Source organism: Corvus hawaiiensis, chromosome 2 (assembly GCF_020740725.1).
Source record: "Corvus hawaiiensis isolate bCorHaw1 chromosome 2, bCorHaw1.pri.cur, whole genome shotgun sequence".
In the NCBI taxonomy this organism is placed as follows: Eukaryota; Metazoa; Chordata; class Aves; order Passeriformes; family Corvidae; genus Corvus; species Corvus hawaiiensis.
The window spans coordinates 104439283-104447149 of NC_063214.1; positions in this window are offsets into that span (position 1 = coordinate 104439283).

Below are 7867 nucleotides of genomic sequence, written 5' to 3' on the forward strand. Positions count from 1 at the left end.
CATCCCTGTTATGGAGTTCCACATTATCTGAACTGCTGAAATGTCTTTCTACAATATCTAAAGTTGTTCACGCAAATGAGGACTTCACAACTAAACTACCCATTTTTAAACTTGATAGCCTGGAAAGGGTGTGCATAGATTTCCTTTCTCTCTTCCAGTATTTAATTAGTCCTTGCCAGAATGTCATACAGAACTATATTCATTTATTGGTATTTGATCTACCAGGTCCTTCCCAAAAAATGTCTGTCTGAGCTCTACCAGTGGATCTAGCACAAGCAGATTTATGTATCAGTTTGTGTCCCACAATGCTTATTTTCCTGTCTTGAACACTCACTCATGTGTTTTCAACACTTTCGTGAGAGCAGTTGAACTATCAGGCTGCCTGTTGGACAGTCCCCTGATAGTGTGGTTGAAACATATCCTCCAGGCCCTGTGTCCCCAGTTTCAGTGAAAATAAGGTGGGATGAAGGATGCCGAATTTTAATGTCAAGATTTTCTCCCTTTCTCAAAGAAATTTCTGCTGCTACTCCTCTATCTGTTACTGTGGAATGTGGGCTATTTGGCTCATCTCATTCTAGAAATGCTTTTCTCCATGCTGCAGATGGAGAAAGACTCACTCTTCTAGCACTCTTATTTCTCTTGTGCCTTATAAGTAATGGAAGGAAATGTAAATTATTAACTAGATTAGATTTTTGGGTTGATTTTTTTTTGGCCTTCCCATCAGTTCAGTCTGTTCCAAATTACTTGCTCAAACTGAAGCAGTCTGGTCTTTTGTTGCATGTTTATTACCCTTAATGAAGTCAGTTTACTATCCGTCACAGCCTTGAGCTGTGCTTATCAAGATCTTTCCCTCTGCCGGGCAAGTGACTTGTAGGAATTTTAATTTGGTGTTTCATGTTCTTGTGGATTCTCTTTCCCCGAAAAAAGTGACATTCTTTGTTGTTATCTTCTCTGTTAGAAAAATCAGAGAAATCCATACCCCTGTGATTCCTTCTTTGACCTTACTCTTCAAAGATAGGCCAGCTCTTAAGATGCAGCCATCATTTTTGCTGAAAGTAGTGTCTTTAACATCACTTATTGTTTATGCTTTCCTTCACCTTCCCTTGGGCTTCTAAGAAACATACTTTATTTTGTACCTTTAATAGCAAAAGAGCTCCCTTTAAATTTGTAGTCCAGGCTATCTCAGAATATACAGAGAGTCTATATCTCTGATAGATCCAGCAGTTATCTAGATGGATTGTAGGTGTCTCAGTATTTGCTATAAAACTTAGGAGTTGATACTTCCAAGTGAGTGTACAGCTTCTGTGAGACTGTTGAGTTACTGACCTGCAGTATATCCACCACTCTTTCCCCAGGCACTGTGCCATCTCTGATGAGCTGCCTCAAGAGCTGCCACAGCACTTGGTAGAGTCAAGAGTCTCTGGTAGATAATTTGTGGCAGTTAATTTTATGAAGTCACACAGTGTGAGCAAATGTGGATATTAATTTGAAAGTTAAAAAGGAAAGAAGCTCTATTAGCTCTGTGAGCTCTATTAGCAGGGCTTGCTTCTATGTTTTAGACCATGTCTGTGTGGCTGACCATTTAAACAATTTATGGCATGATATGGGAGTTTTTATGCTGTTGTGTCGAAGGTGATGAGAACAGTGTGAATACATTATCCATGGTTACTGCAAAGGAAAAATCTCTGCAGTTTGGAGGGGTAAGGTGTAGGTGTACCCTCAGAATTATTTATTTATAGACTGTGTATCCCAAAGAAGACTAATTACTGGTAAGTTATGTTTCTTTCTCAAAGACCAATCTCTATTCTCTATTCTACCTGTGGATTATGGTAAAGGATAATGAGACAGCAGTCTGTATCAAGAAAGATGGAATTAAGCTTGTAATAATAAAACAGATTATTGTTGTTTCTTACTATAAACAGAGAACCAAAAGAAGATAGTTGCCTCTAACATAGATGTGCAGAGGACTTCAATAAAAGCTGTTTATCATACTGAATTTTGGCTTTTTATAACTGTGATCTCAGTTTTCTTTTTCATAAATTTCAGATACTTATATTTTGCACTTGAAACCATGGCATAAAAAGAGATGTATTAAGTATGTTTCTCATCAAGGATGCATTTTTTTCTCGTTAGGGGTTTTACTTTTGAAAGCAGTCCCTACCTTCTAAAAAGTAAAATGTTTACTGCAGTATCTTCTCTTTAAATCAGTGAAACAGAGTATTTAAAAAAAAATCTTCTTTAAATATATGGAGGAACTACAAGAGCAGGGCAGCAGTACATTCCTTGAGGACTCAGGATGGGTAAGTATTCACCAGAACAAGTCAGGATGTGCCTTTCAACTGATTCATTTGTACAGTGATAGGGCTTCAGGTAAAATGTGTCCAGGAAAAAAACCAAACCAGACAACCTTTGCCTTGGAGATGCTTCTACGGAGTTTCCTGCCAGCCTGTCCTCCATAAAGACAAAGTTGCATCTCATGGAAAGGTTCAGGGACCTGCACCAAAACTTGAAGAATGTCATGAAGAGCCTTGGACAAGTGTTGTGTCTCTGTGGAGGCAGCCTGCTCAGCCCACATGGCTCTGTTTATGGCATGAAGGTAAGATTGCAATTTAAATACGTTTTCATATTTGATAAAGTCATTTTCAAAGCTGCTGTTCTTTTTTCTGACTGAATTTCTCTTGCCAGTCTTACTGATTTAAAAAAAATAGTTTTCTATGGTTTTTTTCTCTCTTGCTGTATGAAAGAGCCCATAAATGAGTAAATTAACTACTGGAGGATGAAAATAAAACTGATTTTACGCAAAAACTTGTCTTGCATGTAAAACAATATATCAGTACAGTCAGTATAGATTTGAGGTTTTCTATAAGAATTGCAGCATTGTGAGTAAAAATTTTTTAAAGAAACTTAATTTTGTATAACTGAGTTATCCACTGGCAACTTATTTAAATGACTTTGGAAGATACTATAGTCTACCTTTTTTTATTTGCTGCATTTTAAGCTTTATTTTTCCTTCCCTGCTTATTCCAAAACTCAGGAAAATGCAGTTTTCTTTGCAAAGCTTGAAAAGGAATCTAATTTAAAATTGCATTGGTCTTCCTGAATGTCCTTATTTGTACTTCACAAGTTACACATTAATAGATTAGGAGTCGTTTTCCTTGCAGAAAAATTTGCACTGTTTATATCTCTTATGTCAATAGGACCTTTGCATTGAAAGGTACCTTCTTCTAGCTGAGTCTATTTGTGTTTTCTCAGTGCAGACAGGCAGGCTCAAGACCCATCTTAAAAATACCTGGGGTCTTGATGATCTTTGTAGATGGCTGTTCCAGGACATCACTGCTTTTACTTCCTTACCAAAGCCTAGACTAATACGCTAGTTCTAATATATTTTTTATTTAAATAGTTCTCTTCTGTTCCTGGTGCTTGTACATCAAATTCCAGATGAGATCTGACCCATTTTCTGATAGTGGTAATATTTCTTCTCTGTGGAAAATTTATTGTCTGGCATAACTCAGGATGCCTTTTACCCTTCATGCCTGAAGCACACTGGTGGCTTAGAGTCATTCTGTGAATTACTGGTATGCTCAGTTCTCTCTCATTAATCAATTAAAACTGATGAACTCCTAAGTTTCCATGGACTTTTTTTCTTTCCCCAGGGCAGAATTCATCTTGCTTCACTGTGGTTGTCTAAATGCTGGTTATTGGGTATAAATCACATAAACACTCTTTGCAGTCAATACAGGGAGAGAAAGAGATCTCCAGAGGCACATTCAAAGATGTCTGGGATAAATCACCTCCTGGATGTGTTTTTTATTCTCTTTCTGTCGACAATGTAGAGAGCCTAGACAAGCAGCTCATCTCAGTGTTGAATATAGGGAGATGAAGATTTTTACTGCCTTCGCCCCCGCTTTCTCTTCACACTGTACTGTTTTAAATTTTAACACACATCTATTAGCATTTGTCAAGGTCATCTACTCCTCACTTTTTCTAGTGACATCTGATCATCACCGAATTGATGATGCTTCCTATCTTTGAGTCAATAAAGTGCTTGGAAAGGCACAAAGCACATTGTTTCTCCACAAAATACGCATTCAAATCAAGGGATGTGCAGCTGTTTCCAGTATGCTTGAGGATGTTGTTTAGCCAGTTAGAACACATATCCCCACTTTTCAGACTTTTTTCCTTGTTTGCCTTATTTACTTACTTACAAAGTTTTAATGCACTGTGAAAATTTAGAGGAAAGTTTCTCCAAAGCTACTGGAGACATTTGTGTGATTACTTACCATATTTTTCATGCCAAGTACTTCTGAAATTGGTTTCTTTTGTTTGATCATACTGCTGATTTAAAACTGAACAGAGTATTAATTCCACCAAAGGTGCTTAAAAGTGAAGCTACAGCTCACTTTAGCAGTGAACAGTAAGAAACTGTTCCAGAACTAGTAATGTTAAAGATTTTCCTTGAGTTGCTAGGGCTGAATACTGGTGCTTAAATGCATTTGAGGTTCTTGAATCAAAATTTCTTTTACTGGATTATCAGCAGAATACGGTTATTGAAAGAGGAAAAATTAGGATTAATTTAAACAACTGAAGATGTTTTTATTAGAGGTCTTCAAATGTGAGCTAGTCATGCTGGGCTCCCTTTGAACTGGAGAGAAGTAGGCACTACTAGATGCTACTCATATCACTGGAAAGTAAAGATCAAAAAGAGGCACGTGAATTCATGTCTAGGAAATACCCATTTCTCTCTGACAATTATTATGGAAGTCTGAGCTGACCAGCTCAAATGTTCATGCTTGCCTTGTAGATGCTTCAAGTGGTTTGTTTTTAAAGCCAACAAATGAAAAAACTCAGCTGAGAAGTTATAAGTGTGTTGAATTTCTTCAGAAGGTTTATGAAGCTTTCTACATTTTCCTGTTTTGTTGTTTGTTTGTTTGTTTACATTTATCGTTATATTCATAATGTTTTCCTTCTTTTATGTCATAGTATCCTGTTAGCCCTTTTGGGAAGCATATTTGAGCCAGTAGAGGACAGCATGGAAGAATAACTGTGATAATACTCCACAACCTGTGTTGATTTTGGCACCATCATGTCTGTACTCCTTTGATTTGGGATGTACCTGCCTTCCCAGTCTCCCTGAGTGCTTGGGGACTAGCACTGTCTGCCAGAGGTCCTTGTACATATGCACTGGCTTCCCTAAGCCCTTTGTAGCACCAGTGCTGGAGATAAAGCAATGAGCTTTGATAGCTTGAAGAAGAGGGTTTAGGTTCTATATAAATCTCAATATTTAATTTTGCATCAAACATAAATAGGAGTGATTATGAGCACTTTATAATTGTTCAGAGTTTACAATAGATCTTTCTGAATCCTCATCAGTATTTGTATAGAAATTACATAATTTTTGTTTTGCAGGATCTAGAGTGGGTAGAATTCCTAACTATACTTTTCTCTTATTTCTAAATCCTGTTTCAAGTAAATTGCAGGTCAGTATAATAAATAGCAAAAAAAAAGGCAGATGGAGAATGTGAAACATAATTTCAGGAATAATGCCATAGTTATAAAGAGAAGTCAAAAGACTTTCTCTGTTTTAAGGCAAATGCCATGTTTTTACTTTGAGCATATGTTGTTATTTTTGCAGAGGTGCATAAAATTCTTGTGTAGTTCTTACATTCCAATTCAAAAGGCCAAGGTTTTCTACAAATGAATCTCACAATCTACAATGGGCCATTTAAGGGGATTGTAACAGCTGTTTGTTTACATTTATTGTTTAGGATGCACATCAATTTCCATGAAACTACTCACACTGCATATTCACAGCTTTCATTAAATCTCTTTTTCAGTTCAAAATGGGTAAGTATGGTCTTTGTCTGAAGGTTAAACTGGTTTAAAAGCAGTGAGTTTGTTGACAGAGCAGAGTACATTTTGATGATTTTAAAATATTCTGCCAACACTTCAGAAAACAACTACACCAAAAGCAATCCAGCCCTCTTCACTCTTTGCTTTGAATGTGCATCATTGGTGATGTCAGTGGAAGTCTAGTAAAACAGTTGTTAATTAACTTATGTCCCTTCTCACTGTGCTGCAGAATAAAAGCGCAAAATGTTGTAGGAACAACCTGAAGAACAAACATTTGTTTGTTTGTTTCTTTATTAATAATTGATCATGAAATGTTACCAAATTCTCCCAACCTGTGGTGACATTCCTAGGACTGGACCCCATCAATCTTGCCCCATCCTGATCATTACGATACACAAGTTACTGTAAGACTTGCTCCTGCAAACACTTCTTGACCCAGCATGAGTTAGATTTGGTTGGCAGTTTAGAGTAACAGTGTCCTCTTGAATTATACCTTTGCAAGCAGCAAAAAAAGAGAGGCTGAAAACCTAACATGAATTTAAGTTAAATTAAATTGAATTGAAGTTGTTTTATGAGCTATCCTGCAAATAAACAATCAGAGCATAATAGTGGTTCTTATATGAAGATCAGAAAGTAAAACAGACCAAAACTCACCCAAACCTTCGTTCCTCCTATTACTCTTTTCAAAGTCGGAAAAAACCTGCATGGAATAAACATTGAAAATTTGATATTATTTCAATAGCCTTATGTATGGATAGTCATTCCTTTAATTTAAAACAGTGGCCAGCACTTGCCTCTTCAGATATCCCGATTTGCTCATTTGACTTAGTGAAACGTGTTGACCCTGAGATTTGTTTTACATCAGGAAAAAACAGAGACTTTTTGCTCTTGTGCTTTTCAGGTGGAATCCATAGAGAATGCTGTGAGCCATCCTAGAAACAGCAACATGTCAAGCTTCTCTGACAAAGAGTAGAATCCCCCTCTGTACAGCCATATCTGTGTACTGCCTAGTTCACATCTCTTTGCTTTCTACATGTCCTGTTTCATCTACCACTGACATCCTCGTGCCTGTCCATTGAGTAGGAGTGCTGTAGAAATCATGCATATGGGAAACAGCAAAATAAATTTTGCATAGGCAGGAAGCTTTAATTTTGAAATGTCCCAACTTTTGAATGTTTTATTTATGACCTTCCCTGATATTTTTAGTTAATTTTAACTAGTTTTCTAGAGTTAGGAACCCCAAACAAATCTCTTTGCATGTTACATTGATATTCACACAGATTTTGTACCTGTTCCTCCTGGATAGCTGTTCTGCAACCTCACTCCTTGCATAGCTAGAAACCTCTTTTTTATTTCCAGATTAAAACAATATTAATCTTTGTTGCAACTGGGGCCTTAAATGGTTCTCTTCCAATCTGTGATAGAATCTTTCCACTTCACATAGAGTCACATTCCCTCTGGTTTTCTTTAGCTAATCAGCAAACTCTTTTACCATTTTGATACACGAGGTTCTTTAGAATCCACCTAATCAGGCCTTTGATAATCATCTGTCTCTACTGACAGTACCTCCTATGTACATACTATCATCACATTTACATTTTTCAGTATCAGCACATCAGTAGCTCTTAATCATTCTGGCACTGATTAGTGCCGGTGGTTAAGGTTGTTACCCTTACCTGTTGACACTACACATTTATCCCATTTCTATTACTTCTAGTCCTGGAAGATATCTGATTCTTCCTAAACTTTATCCTCCCTAAACCAACCCAACCCAACCCAACCCAACCCAACCCAACCCATACAATATAAAAACCACAGACAGAATAACAATACTATAAAAATGTTGTGAAATCAGGAATTCACTTGGTGTAAAGAAGTAAAGAGCGAAAATCTCATTTAATGAAAAGTTTAGAAGAGTTATAATTTAGATCCATGTTGTAATGGAGTTTAGTTATCCTTGATACCCGACAACAGGAATGCCAAACAGTTGTGCTAGGCCAAGTGAGAAAGTGCCTTA